The sequence below is a fragment of the Perca fluviatilis genome, chromosome 2 (assembly GCF_010015445.1).
Source record: "Perca fluviatilis chromosome 2, GENO_Pfluv_1.0, whole genome shotgun sequence".
In the NCBI taxonomy this organism is placed as follows: domain Eukaryota; kingdom Metazoa; phylum Chordata; class Actinopteri; order Perciformes; family Percidae; genus Perca; species Perca fluviatilis.
Window position 1 is genome coordinate 32582594 of NC_053113.1, and position 14756 is coordinate 32597349.

At 39.2% G+C, this 14756-nt stretch overlaps 1 protein-coding gene across 5 annotated transcripts in view; it reads right to left on the bottom strand.

Annotated features, from left to right (window-relative positions):
• sipa1l3 (signal-induced proliferation-associated 1 like 3) overlaps positions 1–14756 on the bottom strand; it is an 83870-nt gene that overhangs the window by 40072 nt on the left and 29042 nt on the right. For all 5 annotated transcript variants that reach the window (XM_039780747.1, XM_039780740.1, XM_039780725.1 and 2 more), the window contains exon 2: positions 10509–10593. The gene's annotated coding sequence lies outside the window, so the exon portion shown is untranslated. The remainder of the gene's footprint in view (positions 1–10508; positions 10594–14756) is intronic.

Sequence of the window (14756 nt, forward strand, 5' to 3'; positions counted from 1 at the left end):
ATAATATAACTCACTGTTGATGTTGGTCATGGTCATTAGGCGGCTGCATATATGAAAAAAAAAAACACCTAACCCTTAAAAAATTCTAACAAAAGGTTTCTCAGCTGTTTTGTGTAGTATTAGGTGTCCTTAATAACATACTAAAAGTTTACCAAAGTTTGACCACTATAAAAGTGTAATTTTCAAGATGGCGTCCAAGATGGACAGGAAGCCCTCAAAATATCCTAACTCCTTCATTATTTGACCTAGCCAAGTAATCTTGGTGTCTAACCCCATGTTTTCTGGGTCTATGAGTCCAATGGACTTGTCTAAATTGCACTGACATGATGACATACTTATGGAATACATTTTGTGAGATAACTGTAAGGTTTTATCTTTTTGGGGGTGAATCAGAGATGTAAACGATTTTACCTATGTCATGTAACTCCTATTCAGTATGCGTTTTTGGACACATACCCTTTTTTTGCTAAAACACAGACTTGACATTCACTGTAAAAGTTATTCCACCCAAAAGTAACTTAAATGACTTTTACCCCCCACCACCACACCCCTCCTCCGTGTAGTGGGTAAAAAAAGAAAGTACACTACGGTCAAAAGTTTTAGAACACCCCAGTTTTTCCAGGTTTTATTTGAAATTGATGCAGTTCAATGTCTCATTGTACTCTCAAATGAAAGAATAGAACATATTTAAGTTAAAAAAGAAATCATGGAATCAATTTATAAACCAAAATGTAGTCTAAATTTTTGACTCATCAAAGTAGCCCCCTTTGGTAGATATAACAGCTGAACCATACCTGTCAAGTATCCCGTTTTGGCCGGGAAAGTCCCGTATTTTACCCTTCTTTCCCGCCGTCCTCCCGTATTAGTATTTTCCCGTAAATCTCCCGTATTTTAACCTGCGTTATTAAAAATAATAACAGCCCGGGCCCGAGCGGAGTAAAAAAAACAAAAACATTCCCAATCTGAGCTCTGTCACTAGCCTCGCGATAACCTGCAGTAGGCAGTAGCCCATAGATATATGGGCAGTAGCCTACTACAGGTGCTGTAGGTGGCAGTTGTGGCGAGGCTAGTGTGTGAGGTCAGATGATGAGTGACGCTACGACAGAGACGGTGCGCTGCCAAAACTTCTGAAGGCTTTACTATGTATTCCCCATAGCAAAGAGAGTTCAGAAAGGGTGTTTAGCATGGTACGAAAGATTGTTCTAGAGAATAGGATGACGTTAGACAACAGAACTGTCTGCGCTCTACTCTCAGGTAACATGAACCACTCTGGCCCCGCCCACTAATACACTCCTTCCTAAAACAGTCTTAAAGAATGCAAAGTCTGCAACAAATTTGTACAATAACTCACTAAAAGAGTAAAGAAAAAGTTATGTGAAATGAAGAGAAAAACGTAAAAGAAAAGCAATATGAAATGAAAAGAATGTGTGGAATGAAAATAAAATGTAAATGTAAAGACAAGCAATGTTATAAATTGTAAATGTTTTCAGCATTCTGCATCAAGTGGTGATTTTAGCTTTCTTGTACACCTGTCTTAAAATGTGAGCCATACTGGAGCTTGGTTGGGGTTGGGGGACTGCTCGCGGTGGGCGCCGGAAAAATTTCCCTTATTTTCAAATCCAAAACTTGACAGGTATGAGCAGAACACACTTGTGGCATTCTTTCTACAATGGAAATCAAATATTCTTCAGAAAGTTCTTCCCAACTCTGTTGCAGAAGTTCCCATAAATGTGTGGCACTTGCAGGTTGCTTTGCTTTCACTTTTCTGTCCAGTTCATCCCAAACCAGCTCAATGGGGTTTAAGTCTGGTGACTGTGCTGGCCGCTCCATGTTTTTAAGCTTACCATCTTGTTCTTTTTTGCTAAGGTAGTTCTGGCATAGCTTGGACTTATGTTTTGGGTCATTATCTTGCTGTAGGATGAACCCCTGACCAACTAGGCGCATACCAGAGGGTACTGCATGGCGCTGCAAAATGCTGTGGTAGCCGTTTTGGTTCAGGGTGTCTTTCACTCTGTACAAATCACCGACCGTGGATCCAGCAAAACAGCCCCAGACCATCACGCTTCCTCCTCCATGTTTGACAGTTGATGTCACACACTGAGGAACCATCCTTTCGCCTACTTGATGGCGTACAAAAATCCTGCGTGATGAACCAAAGATTTCAAATTTTGATTCATCAGTCCATAGCACCTTCTTCTAGTCTTCAGTAGTCCATTGACGAGGTTTCTTGGCCCAGGCAAGCCTCTTTTTCTTATTCTGACGTCTTAGCAATGGCTTTCTTGCTGCAACTCGACCTATCAAACCTGCAGCTCCAAGTCTTCTCTTTCCAGGTGAAACTGAGACTTCTTATTACGACCACTATTAAGCTGTGCTTGAAGCTGTTGTCCTGTGAGCCGCCTATCACGCAAGCTGTTGACTCTCAGAAACTTGTCTTCTGATTCTGTTGTGGCTTTGGGTCTGCCAGACCTCTTCCTGTCAGAGTTTCCTCCAGTTTCTAAGTGCCTTTTGATGGTGAAGAATACTGTACTCACCGACACCTTGACTTTCTTCGCAAATTCTCTGTAGGAAAGACCAACATTCTTAAGTGTTATGATGGTCTGTCTCTCTTCCATTGTTAATTACCTTTTCCCCACCATTTTTATGGCAACATACTACTTTCTGCAGTACAATATTGTTCAAATAATGCTCACGAGGGTACGGTACCACAGTGTGTTCCAACAATACTTTTATACAAACAGAGGGGGTTGTAAGTAACCCAGACAAGTTGGAACACCTGTGGGAATTGGTAGCACCAACTTTCAAAGCTTGATCAACCTCCAGAACAGCTTTACATTGTTAACCCATTTCTTGTTCCCTGAAAAAGGCCTTTTTGTAAAATTCTGAAATGTACATTATTTTTCAGTTTTGAGTAACCTTACTTATTTTTTTAACCTCAAGCAGTTAACTACTTACCGTTGGACCATTTCAAGCTATTCATTGGACTTGAACTGCTCAAATTTCAATAAAAAAACTAAAAAGATTGGGTGTTCTAAAACCTTTGACCGGTAGTGTATATTACAGCACAAATGTCTTATTCTCAGACACAAGCTCAGTGTCATTTTATGGGGGTGTCAGAAGAACATTAGAAAGATTTCTAACACATGACAAAGGCCAACAATGTGAGTGTATTAAGAGAGGATGACATTGTTGGATTAGCTTGAGGAAAAAGTACACTCCAACTTTGAACATGAGTCATATTGTTGTAAACCAAGAAACTTGCCACATTTGCTGTAAAAACTTAAGAGATGGCTCTGATGTGGTAGAGGTTCATCAGAAGGGAGCTGATGGACAGAAACCACCAACACTAGGCAAAATGATATGAGAAAAATGCAATTACTTAAGGGAAATTTTATAATTACAATTTTATTTATATATATATAAAATTATATATATATATATATATATATATATATATATATAAAATTGTGCTTATTTATCATACAAATATGCTAATTACAATATTAAATGGCCAAAACATGTATAAGGTACCAGTATTCATGGTGTAATAGGAATACAAAGGAGTAATGGTCTTTTAAGGACCTGGCGGCCGCCATTTTGAAAATGGGGCCTTTCTTGAAGTCAAACTTTGGTAAACTTTTAGTATGTTGTTAGGTACATCTGATACTACTGTAAACCACTGAAAAAGCTTTTGTTAGAATTTTTTTGGGGTCAAGCCATATTTGCAGCTGACTACATTTGGTTATTTGCTTTTCTATATTAAACAAAAAATGTGTTATCGTTTGTTCTTGCAAGCAGTGTATTATAATTTAAAATAATATTATCAATTAATTTAATGCAACCTGGACCCAGATAAGTGGCGGAAAATGGATGGATTAACTAACTAGGGATGATTCATTAATCTAAATTTATTTAAGTTTGGCTGTGGGTTTTTTTTTTTATTATGTTTTTAGATGGTTTAGAGCTTTGGCTAAATGTCTAAAATGTAAATGTGCTCAATCCATCTCCATACCTGCTGTCGTCAAACTGCTACTCTTCCTTTCTCCTGAATTTTCTTTTTCATTCCTGAGATTCTGCCTAATCTCATTCTCTATTTAGTTCTCCATTCTTGGATTTAAGATCCTTTATCTACATAAGTCTCTCCTCAAATCGCCAAAGTCATTCAAATATCTACGCTAAATTTGTTCAGAGGGCAAACACACATCATCTGCATATCTACCTACTAAAATATGCTCGTCAGGTTTCAGTCTTGCCAATTTAACTTTTTCCCCTCTTTATATTCCTTCCTGCAGCACGCTAGTCCATTGTACACTAAACACATTTAGCTTTCTGTCATTCTTTTCTTGCACCTGTTTGTCTGCATCACATGTGATTCGACCACACATTTCATAACACCAGCTTCTTCAACGTTATGTTAAACTTTAAATTCAGATAGCCAATGACCTTTCAAATTTCACAACTGTGAAAATCGTATCCGTAATTAATCGCACAGGAGCGGCAACACGTTTGCTCCTCCGAAAAAAGCTTTCAAGAATTAAATAGTATGATTCAACCACAAGCAGAAACCCCCCCGACACACACACACACACACACACACACACACACACACACACACACACACACACACACACACACACACAACACACACACACACACACACACACACACACACACACACACAATAATTTGGACTCCCATCTAACCACATTTAAAGGAACACGCCGACTTATTGGGAATTTAGCTTATTCACCGTAACCCCCAGAGTAAGACAAGTTGATACATACCCTTCTCATCTCCGTGCGTGCTGTAATGCTGTCTGACGGCTCCAGCATTATCTTAACCTAGCACAGATCCTGCAGGTAACTGGTTCCAACTAGCCTACTGCTCCGAATTGTGACAAAAGTGACAAAATAACGCCAACATGTTCCTATTTACATGTTGTGATTTGTAGAGTCGGGCGTGTACAAAAACAACGTAACATGAGACACAGCCATCTTCTATCCCTAAACAAACCAGGAACTATATTCTCAGACAGGCTTGCTGCGCGCGGCATATCACTCCGCCCAAGTACTATATTGTTCCGCCTGGGAATGTAGTTCCCGGTTTGTTTACGGTTAGAAGATGGCTGTGTTAATACTATATTACCGCGCTAATAACAAATCTACTATATGTAAATCGCAATATGTTAACGATATTATTGTCACTTATTCGGAGCAGTAGGATTGCTGGAACCATTCACCTGCCTGTTCTGTGATGGGCTGATGCCGCTGGAGATGTCAGACAGCTTTACAGCACGCACGGAGATGAGAAGGGTATGTATCGACTTGTCTTACTCTGGGGGTTACGGTGAATAAGTTAAATTCCCAATAAGTCGGCGTGTTCCTTTAAATCTAAGCCCTTTCACCTATGCTACTGTTTACTGGGGTTTAAAAACACTTGCCTGAAAAGAAAAACTAAACATTTTCAGTAGGTTTAATAGCATGCACAAAGCGTACATTAGAAACTATTTTGTTGTGAGAACAAATATTCTTTCTCCAGCTGCCTCGGTTTCTGTAAATTCTACAAATCTCCACTCCTGGGTGGACTATCTGGTTATGAAGTCCAATTTGCATAACGTCGAGCTTTTCATTGTGTCAAGGCAGCTCACAGTGGTTGTGTGTGTTTTATGATAGAAGCCTTTTATGAGTCCTCGCTGAATTCATTTTTGGCCTCAAGACTGCATTACTCATTTACTCATAAACACACACAATACTCAATTCACAGCAAACAAAATCCCACTATAGTCATACAGCCACGCAAATGTATCAGGTCTTTGTTTTTGGTGAACCACAGGCACTTCTGAGCCAAATGCTCCCGCTCTGATCATGCTTTCTGACAGAGTCTTTCCTCATCCGGGAGGGCTGTCCTGTGATCCCCTATAAGGCCCAATCCCAGATTATCCAGCCCCAGCTGCAGGAGCTGCAGAATGGCTTCATTATGTGTCTGAGGTGACTGATGAGAGAGAGTGTGGTCTGATCTTTACAAGCAACTTCTGACAGCACACAGCCCATCAAAGAGAAATATACCCGACTAAGGTTTAACAGCCAAAGAGCCATATAGACTGGAAATCTATATGACAAGTTAAACACCTATAAATTATGTTATGTATAATAACATAATACATATAACAATAATAACATTATCTATGTAATGTCTTTTTCATCCAACTATATTTATTTAACCATGGAATTTCATTCTTGATATTTGGATTAGTATGTGTGACAAAATATTGTCAACTCAAGGTCCAAGCTTTGTCGGAGCTTTCAACCACATCTCATCAGCAAATGGAGCCGACACACAACAGCCAAATGTTGTCGAGAGGGGAATCGTGTCATCCCCACCTTCTTTAACCCCACAAAAAGTATGAGTATCTGTGAGGTGCAAACATGAAATCATCACCTTCAAGCACTCACACCAAGCCAAGTGTACACATTTATGGTAACAACTGTACAATTAAAAGTATTATTATTATTATTATTATTATTATTATTATTATATATTAATCCATTTTGAAATATTTAAAAAAAGAAGTTACACCTTCAGTATGATGGAAGAATACCAACAGAAAGTATAAGGCTACAGCTACACTGACACTGTACAGATGAGGGGAAGAATAAACTGTATACCAGTTAACAACATATTTGCTCCATTGTTTAGATTGAGGGGAGAGCAAGGAGCTATCTGCAATCAACAGTACTATACAATATGGTTATTAACTACATAAAAAGGTTAAAAAATAAATTAAAAAAAAAACATAATCCAGAGAAATGTGAGATCAAATACAGTAAGAATTGAGCAGACATATGCAGCTTTGGCCCAGACTACACAAGATAAAGTGCAGACAATAAATTCCTTTTAATTACGCACATATATAGTAATTATTCAGCTCTGGGATGTACCTCCCCTGTTTTGACTCTCCCCGTCTCTCCCATTCATGCTACTTCCCTCTTCTCCCTCCACACCCGCTCCGACTTGCTCTGAATGATACAGGCTTGGCCCATGCACCACAGAAACACACCAAGGCTGGTAATTACACTGGTTAGATGGGAGCAATGACAGAGTTAGCAGAGGAGTACAGCTTCCAGAGGAATGAGTGTACTAGGTGGGTTGGGCTGAGTGCCCACTGATGCTGCTGCTTGCTTGTATGTCATACCGGTCAGCCAGAACTGAGATCAGCATGGAGAGCTCGTCACGAATGTAAAAGCATCGGAGATGAGGAGAGATAGACCTGCCATATGTTTCTGTCTCTGCCAAAACAGAAAGCAGTCTAATTATATCTAAGAGTTAAGCAGGGATGTACAGCAGCAAGAAAAAGTCAAATGAAAACTACAATTGATAAAAAAAAAAAGAAATATTATTATTTTTTTTTAAATGCAAAAATAAACTGCTGACATTGTGTCAAGGCAGCTCAAAACAGGTTTTTAAAACTCCTTATAGTAAAACCTCCCCAGACATAAAACATAACAGAAGTTACTGTAAGTGTTTAAATTAAGCAAACAATGTCAGAGCGCGAGATAGATCATGGGCTGGTTTGAAGAACAGATGGCGGTACATATGACTGGCAGATGGCAGACAGGAGCAGAGGAGAGCACGACACTGTAATACAACAGTGCATGCAGGGACAGCACATCCAGCATTCATGCCACCTTGGCTTCAGAAGGAGCCAGAAAGACCATACATCACACTTGAACCTTGCTATAAGTAAAACGTTTTCCTTCCCTACAGCAGGAAAACTTCTTCACGGCAAGAAAAATGCAATGTCATCTTACCTAAAATACTAACAGTAGTAGCACAAGTGGTCATTCACCACATTCTTTACATGCAACGCTAACTGCAGGCGATCCTCGAAGTCTGAAACGTTAGTGTCAGATAGTAGCTGAACCCCTCCATCAACAACAAAACTCTACAGGAAACACTGAAAACAACACTGACATAGCAGAACATTGTGCTGGAAGGAAATCCACAGTCGAAGCCTCCGACTCTGGTCTATATTGAGTTTGTAAGTGTGTTTGGCTTATCTGGAGGCGACATCGCTCCTTCTCAGACTGGAGATTAACTAAGCTACAGCTCTCTACCTGTCGCCTGCTTTCCTCTCCACTCACTTTACCTTCCCCAGTCTTTTCCTCAAGTCTCTCCCGACACCGCTGTCATCGTCTCCACTGATTTCTGTCTACATTATTTTGCCCACTGTGTCACTTCCATCTGCCTATCTGTATGTCAGGCTGCCGTCCCATGACACTGAGACAGCTCAAGAGGAGGAGGAGGAGGAGGAGGAGGAGGAGGAAGGCCACACACACACACACATTCCAACAACCACGTAACAAGTCTAACGATTTGCATCCAATTTGAGGATTAACAATTGCAGCCCACATCACCATTCATCAGTATTATTCACTGGTTTGGCGGGAGGAGATGGAGCAGCATGAGTGGTGGTGAGAAAACAAGGAGAGGTTGAGATGTTGAGTATGTAAATATTCAGATACTGCAGTGCTTGAATAAGATGTTTGAATCTCTATGGGTGCCAGTTAACCGAGGTCAGCGTGGTAGTAGCTGGAAGCGATTCAGTGTGCTGCTCAGGGACACTTCAACAAGATAAAGATATGCCGGTAAAGGTTCGTGAACCCAGTGGGTCTGGTTGAAGGACCAACTTTCTAACCTTTCTACCTCTGAAATGTAGTGAAGTTGAAGCAGAAAGTGGCATAAAACAGAAATACTCAAGTAAAGTACAACTAGCTCAAAATTGTACTTGCGCGCTGTACTTGAGTAGTGTAGTGTTGAGTAAACGTACCAAGTAGGGGTGTGCAAAAAAAAAAAAAAACGATTCACATTTGTATCGCGATTCAAGCTCTACCGATTCAAAATCGATTCATAATTTTTTATTTTGTTTTGTAATGGCGTATACTGTTGTCCTGAAATGAGTTTAGCTCGACATTGTCATAGATGGCGGTGCATCAAATTCACACTGACGCCTGGGCACTCTTGTCATAAAAAAAAGAACGAGTGCAGCTGAAGTAGTTTAGTCGCCGAAAACAATGGCAAACCTCACAGAAAGAATTATTCAACCTGCTCCATCCTCATAGAAGGCGAGAGTCTGGGCACATTTTGGCTTTTATAACCTCGAGGGGAAGACGGAACTTGATAGGAATCATGCTATATGCAGGCTTTGCAAAGCGAAAGTTGAGTATTTTGGAAACACCACAAACTTGAGAACTCACATGGTACGCCATCACCCAGAGATTAACATTATAAGACGTGGACGAACAACAACAACCTAAAGTACCTAACATGCCAGTCAACCAACGCACTCTAAATTCCCACCCAAAACTGTTAAATTTTATTTAACAGTTTTATTTTATACTTACATTTTAATATACTTAAATATTAAATGTATTTGAAAGCTGGCCAAAGCTTGGCACTTTGCAGTTTTTAGTTGCAAAAGTTTTTATTTTTGTATGAAGACATATAAAGTAATATCAAACTACATTTAATTTGTTGTTTCTTTTCTTTTAAATTGAATGTCTACTGCAATCACATGGGAAAAGTAACTACATTTACATACTGTGAATCGGTTTTGAATCAAACATCGATTTTGAATCAAATCTTGAGCCTAAAAATCAATATCGAATCGTGACATTTTCTAAATCGTGCACTCCTAGTAAAAAGTCTTTGTGAATAAAGTCATTTTCTTTACTTTTTAATATTTAACCCTTAGCTTCCTTGTGTCGTGTAAGACAATCCCAGACACCCCTGTAAAATGTTTTCATAAATACCACAGAAATAAGACTAAAAATGAAAACATTATTTTGTATTTCAGCACTGACTGATCATTGCTGACCAAAAAGTTATAGATAGCTAACGTTAGCACAGACAGACAGTTCAGAGGAAGGTCAAAGTGTTCCTGAAGCCAATAAACAAGAGTTCTGTAAATCTGAAAAAGCTGCTGATAACAAGTTCATGACAACAACAACCAGAAAGTATCTGGAGAAAGTACTGGTGAGCTGTTACTTCAGAGATAGTATAGAACATTGCATTGTGGGAGTCCCTTTTAAGATTGATGTTGTGTTGGGACTGTGGTCGTTAGTACAGATCTCTTAAATGAAAGAGAGTATACAGGTGACCTGCTTTTCATTATCAGTGCAAAATGCAGATGAGAAAGTGCTTTATCTACAAAAAGCAGAGCACTCACCTCTACACTGCAAAAAGTATCCAGGTCATCAAGTTAATTAGCCTTTTATCAAGTCTGTATTTTCTGATAACCGAACATTCTGCATGTAAAGAGAGTTATGTTCAAAGTTAAGCGCGCACACACACACACACACACACACACACGTTTGGTTTTCACTAAGACAAATGTTAGTCTGTCAAGTCCACATAACCATACCTCAGATTAAAATGAACAAAATACAACTTTCTGCTGAATGATTACACATACACACACACACAAATGTGCAACATCAATGTACGAATGTTACCTTGTGCCTTCAGCTGTGCAGTATGCAGGTGAGGCATGTGAGGTTTGATGTCACAGTGCAGGAAGGGGAGGCTCAGTTTTTTACTCTGTAAGAAAAAATGAGAGAAATTAAGCTCTTGTCAAAATCGATTTGACATTCAACTTCTTCATGGAAAGGCTCTGCAGCTAATTTATGGCACTGTTATTAAAATGACTTTAGGATTTTGCTACACGGGTGAAGAATTTTGTAGAATATAATGCATAACATACATTTTATATATATATATATATATATATATATATATATATATATATATATATATATATAGTAATCTACACACATTTGCCGTATTGTGAAGTGCTGTTTTTAACCTTTTATTTGTCACGTGTTTCTGCAGAGCAGCTGTAATCCACACACAGACATGTCTAATTTGTTTGAGAGGAGTCAGAACAAAAGATGCCTGAGGCGGTTTCCCTGTACAGGATCGGTATTATAAATGCATTTGCATACACACAGAATGGCTTGCACACAAACGCCACGTAGGTTTTGCAGCATTTTACACCTGCATCTTGTTTGAATATTAGCTCAAATACTATATAATAGAACCAGACATCTATACTGCTGATGGATTCCTTCCTTCCTCTGCACACTAAAGTACACAGAAACAAACAATGGCTCTGATATGGTCTCCATCGACCTCAACGTCATTTCCTCACAACCTGTCATCATCATCATCCAGCTCCTTCTTGAGCATGGATGGAAATACAAAGCAAGAGTGGAGGCAACGTTAAGGAGGCTGTGCACTTTGATTAGATGTTAAGAACAGAGGGGAGGAGGGATCTTCAAATACAAAAAGGACATAAAGAGAGGGGTAAAGTGGGGCCAGAGGTGGGGGCGGGTGGTAATCAGCAGACATAATTTCCTGAGGGGGAGGCCCACTACTGTCTAAAAAATACAGTTCTAATCAATATGGATCAATTAGGGTCCACTTACCCTGCCACTGCAAGCATAATAACACTGCCTTTAGCTGAGGGGGAGAGCAGGGGCGGATGGGGGTCAATGATCGTGTGAGTGTCTATTTTCTTATAGCAAAGCGTCAGTTCTTAAGTCAACAGCGTCAGCATGGATTTATGGCTCAGGCTTCACAGGCTACTGCCCTGAAAATGAAATTAAACCGTAAGTGAAAACTTCCCAACCACGGCAGCCTTTGCACCACAGACGCCAGGCTCAAAGTGATTGTACTACACAGCTTTTGTGTGCAGCCACTATCACACACACACTCAAGAACACATATCACGTTAGTGAAATCAAATCCAAAGTGAACACAAACACTAGCACTAAAACGCACACAAACAAACAAATAGGCATGTGGAGAAAAGTAATAAAAACTGAATCAATTCACAACAGAGGGCAGTGACAGGTATTAAAAATGGAATGATTACCCCCAAAGCTAAACAAAAAAAATGCAATGTTGTCAAGCTTTTCCCTTTAGGCTCTGAAGGAGGCCAAAACATCAGCTCATGGAATAAAGTTGCTTCGCCATGTGATTTGAATGTGCTCCTGCTTTCTATGCTGTTAAGTTGTTATACTTGCTTTCAACCTAAAGTTTGACAAAAAAAATATATATTTTTTTATACTATTTGATTTATTATAAGTTAAAGTGAGAAACTAAGGTGTAACACACTCACTGCACCACGTTACTTCACATCAACTGTCTGACACCTAATTATTGGCATTAACAGGTTTCCACAGAGCCCAGCTGACACCTGACTTACGAGTCACAGCCACAAACGACTTTGGCAAAGTGGTCAGAAGCTCGACGACAACAGTAGTTAGGGACACACATGCACGCAATTCCTGAAGTACCTGTATCTGAAAACAAAATCTAGAGCAGTTCTTTCAACTGTTTTCCTATGTCAGCAAAACATGTATAGGAAAGGTGGTGGATCTGTAATAACATGAACAGCTTGTCAAATCCACTGGGTCTAATGGCAGCCTAATATCGCAGTAAAAAACAAAAAAAAAACAACAACACTCAAAACACACCGCAGGTGGCCGGGTTAGCTCAGTTGGTAGAGCAGGCACACATATATAGAGGTGTATGCCTCGACGCAGAAGGTCCAGGGTTTGAGTCCGACCTGGACGATTTTTCCTGCACGTCTTCGCCCTCTCTCCCCCCTTTCATATTTAGCGGTCCTTTCCATTAAAGGCTGAAATGCCCAAAAAAAAAAATACACACCACAAAACAAGTTTGACAGAGGAATCATGAACACCAAGATGAAGACAAATGACCTCTGTAGCCTCCACACATCTCAACCATAGACTGTATAACATCACTGAACCTTGACGTGAAGCAGTGGAGTGCAGAGAGCAGCAGAGCTGAATTCAGAGCAGACGTCCACACGTGCCCGGTGGAAAGTCGATATGTGTGACTCTGGTTAAGTCTTGAGAGTACGCTGTATTGATGAGTCTCTGAATCCTGCCAGACAGAATAACTGTCGCACAGCCTGTTGGCTTAATCCTTGTGTGTGTGTCTGTGTACATAGTGCAGTATGTTTTCAGTACAGTAGGACTCTGAGTTCAGTATTTAAATAGTTCTATACTTGAATGAATTCATCTGCTAGGGGTGTTTCAGATAAGACATGTAGCTCTGTTTTGTAAATGCTCTCATTACAGTAGAAGTGCAACCACCACTGATGGGGAGAAAAAGAGAGTCAGCTTATGGCTGTGCCTTCACCATCACTGCTGTTAAAATGGGGATTACCGTCACAACTGTGATGCATGAATATTTCTGAGCATTTGCTGTGTCCTGTCCTATGTACTGAAGTTTTTACTCATAGTGTGTGTTAGGGCTGCACAATATATCAGTTTTTTATCGTCATCTTAATATCAACTGGCGCAATAAACATATCGCGAAAGGTTGCAACATATCCAAAATCTTTTGTGTTAGTTGAAAGAAAATATCAGTTGAAAACTACACTTTAAAATGTAAGTGTCACTTTTTTTAGTGCTGTCTTTCATATTCAACTAAATGTTCAATAAAAGAATGTTGGAAATTATTTCCTTTCATTTGTTTAATTCAGCAAACAGTTCGATGTATTTTAGCAGAATACTGAAAGCAGCAGAAATGCAGAACTGAGAACATTTTAATATCTTTTTTTTTTTTTTTTTTTTAAATCGCAAGTAATATCAGAATTGCCATATTCAACGATATTATCGCATATCGCATATTTTCCACATATCGTGTAACCCTATTGTGTGTTTGAACAGAGCGTCACAGACTGTTTATTTGGTGTCCTCAGCTCTGGGAATCAGATTAATGCATGTTATGATATCCATCCATTCAACCATTCTCTGTCACCGTTTCTCCTTTACAGGGTGACAGAGGGCTGGAGCAGATCCAGCTGACATTGGGTGAGAGACGGATAGCGTACACCATGGACAGGTTGCCAGTCAATCACAGGTCTACATGTTATGTATGTATGTATGTATGTATGTATGTATGTATGTATGTATGTATAATTAAAAACGTTCAACTGATAACCGACTTTTACTTTTGACCACAAAAAGCAACTTTATAAGTACTGCTAGCTTGTCAGAATGTTTTTAGATAATTTGTGTCAATATCAACAGAAATAAATCAGATACATAGAGCTATTTCAATTAAATCTTAAACAAGTAGTTGATTATTGCTTAGTTGGACAGAAAATTAATTGAAAACTATTTTGATAATCAATTAATTGTTGTCGTCAAGTAACATGGCAAGCATTTGATGGACCCAGTATCTTAAATTTGAGGATTTTCTCCGTTTAATATTATATAAACTGATTTTTTTTTTTTTTTTTGGACAAAACATGCCGTTGAAAGATTGTGATGGCCATTTTTTATTAACTGATAATGAAAATAATAGTTAGTTGCAGCCCTATTTTAATTATCCACTTCTAAAAAGGCTGACTACACGTGGCAATTGCCAACAATCATTTGATCTTGGAGTATTATCCTATTCAAGCTTGCAGACTTGGAGGAAGAATAATGCAGTCTAATATCACTGTATATAAAAATACAAAATGTACAACTTTTCCCCCCCGTAACTTTCCAGTTATGACGGTCAGACACAGTTTAAAATAAACCAGCAGTCACTTCAGTGTGTCTTAATATAGAGTCTATGTTTTTATATTCTTTACATATTACTCTGTAGTCTGGAGTGTATAATGTGAGAACATATGCTGCAGGAGAGGGAGGCAACCCCCTGCAGAGAGGGGTGGGCAG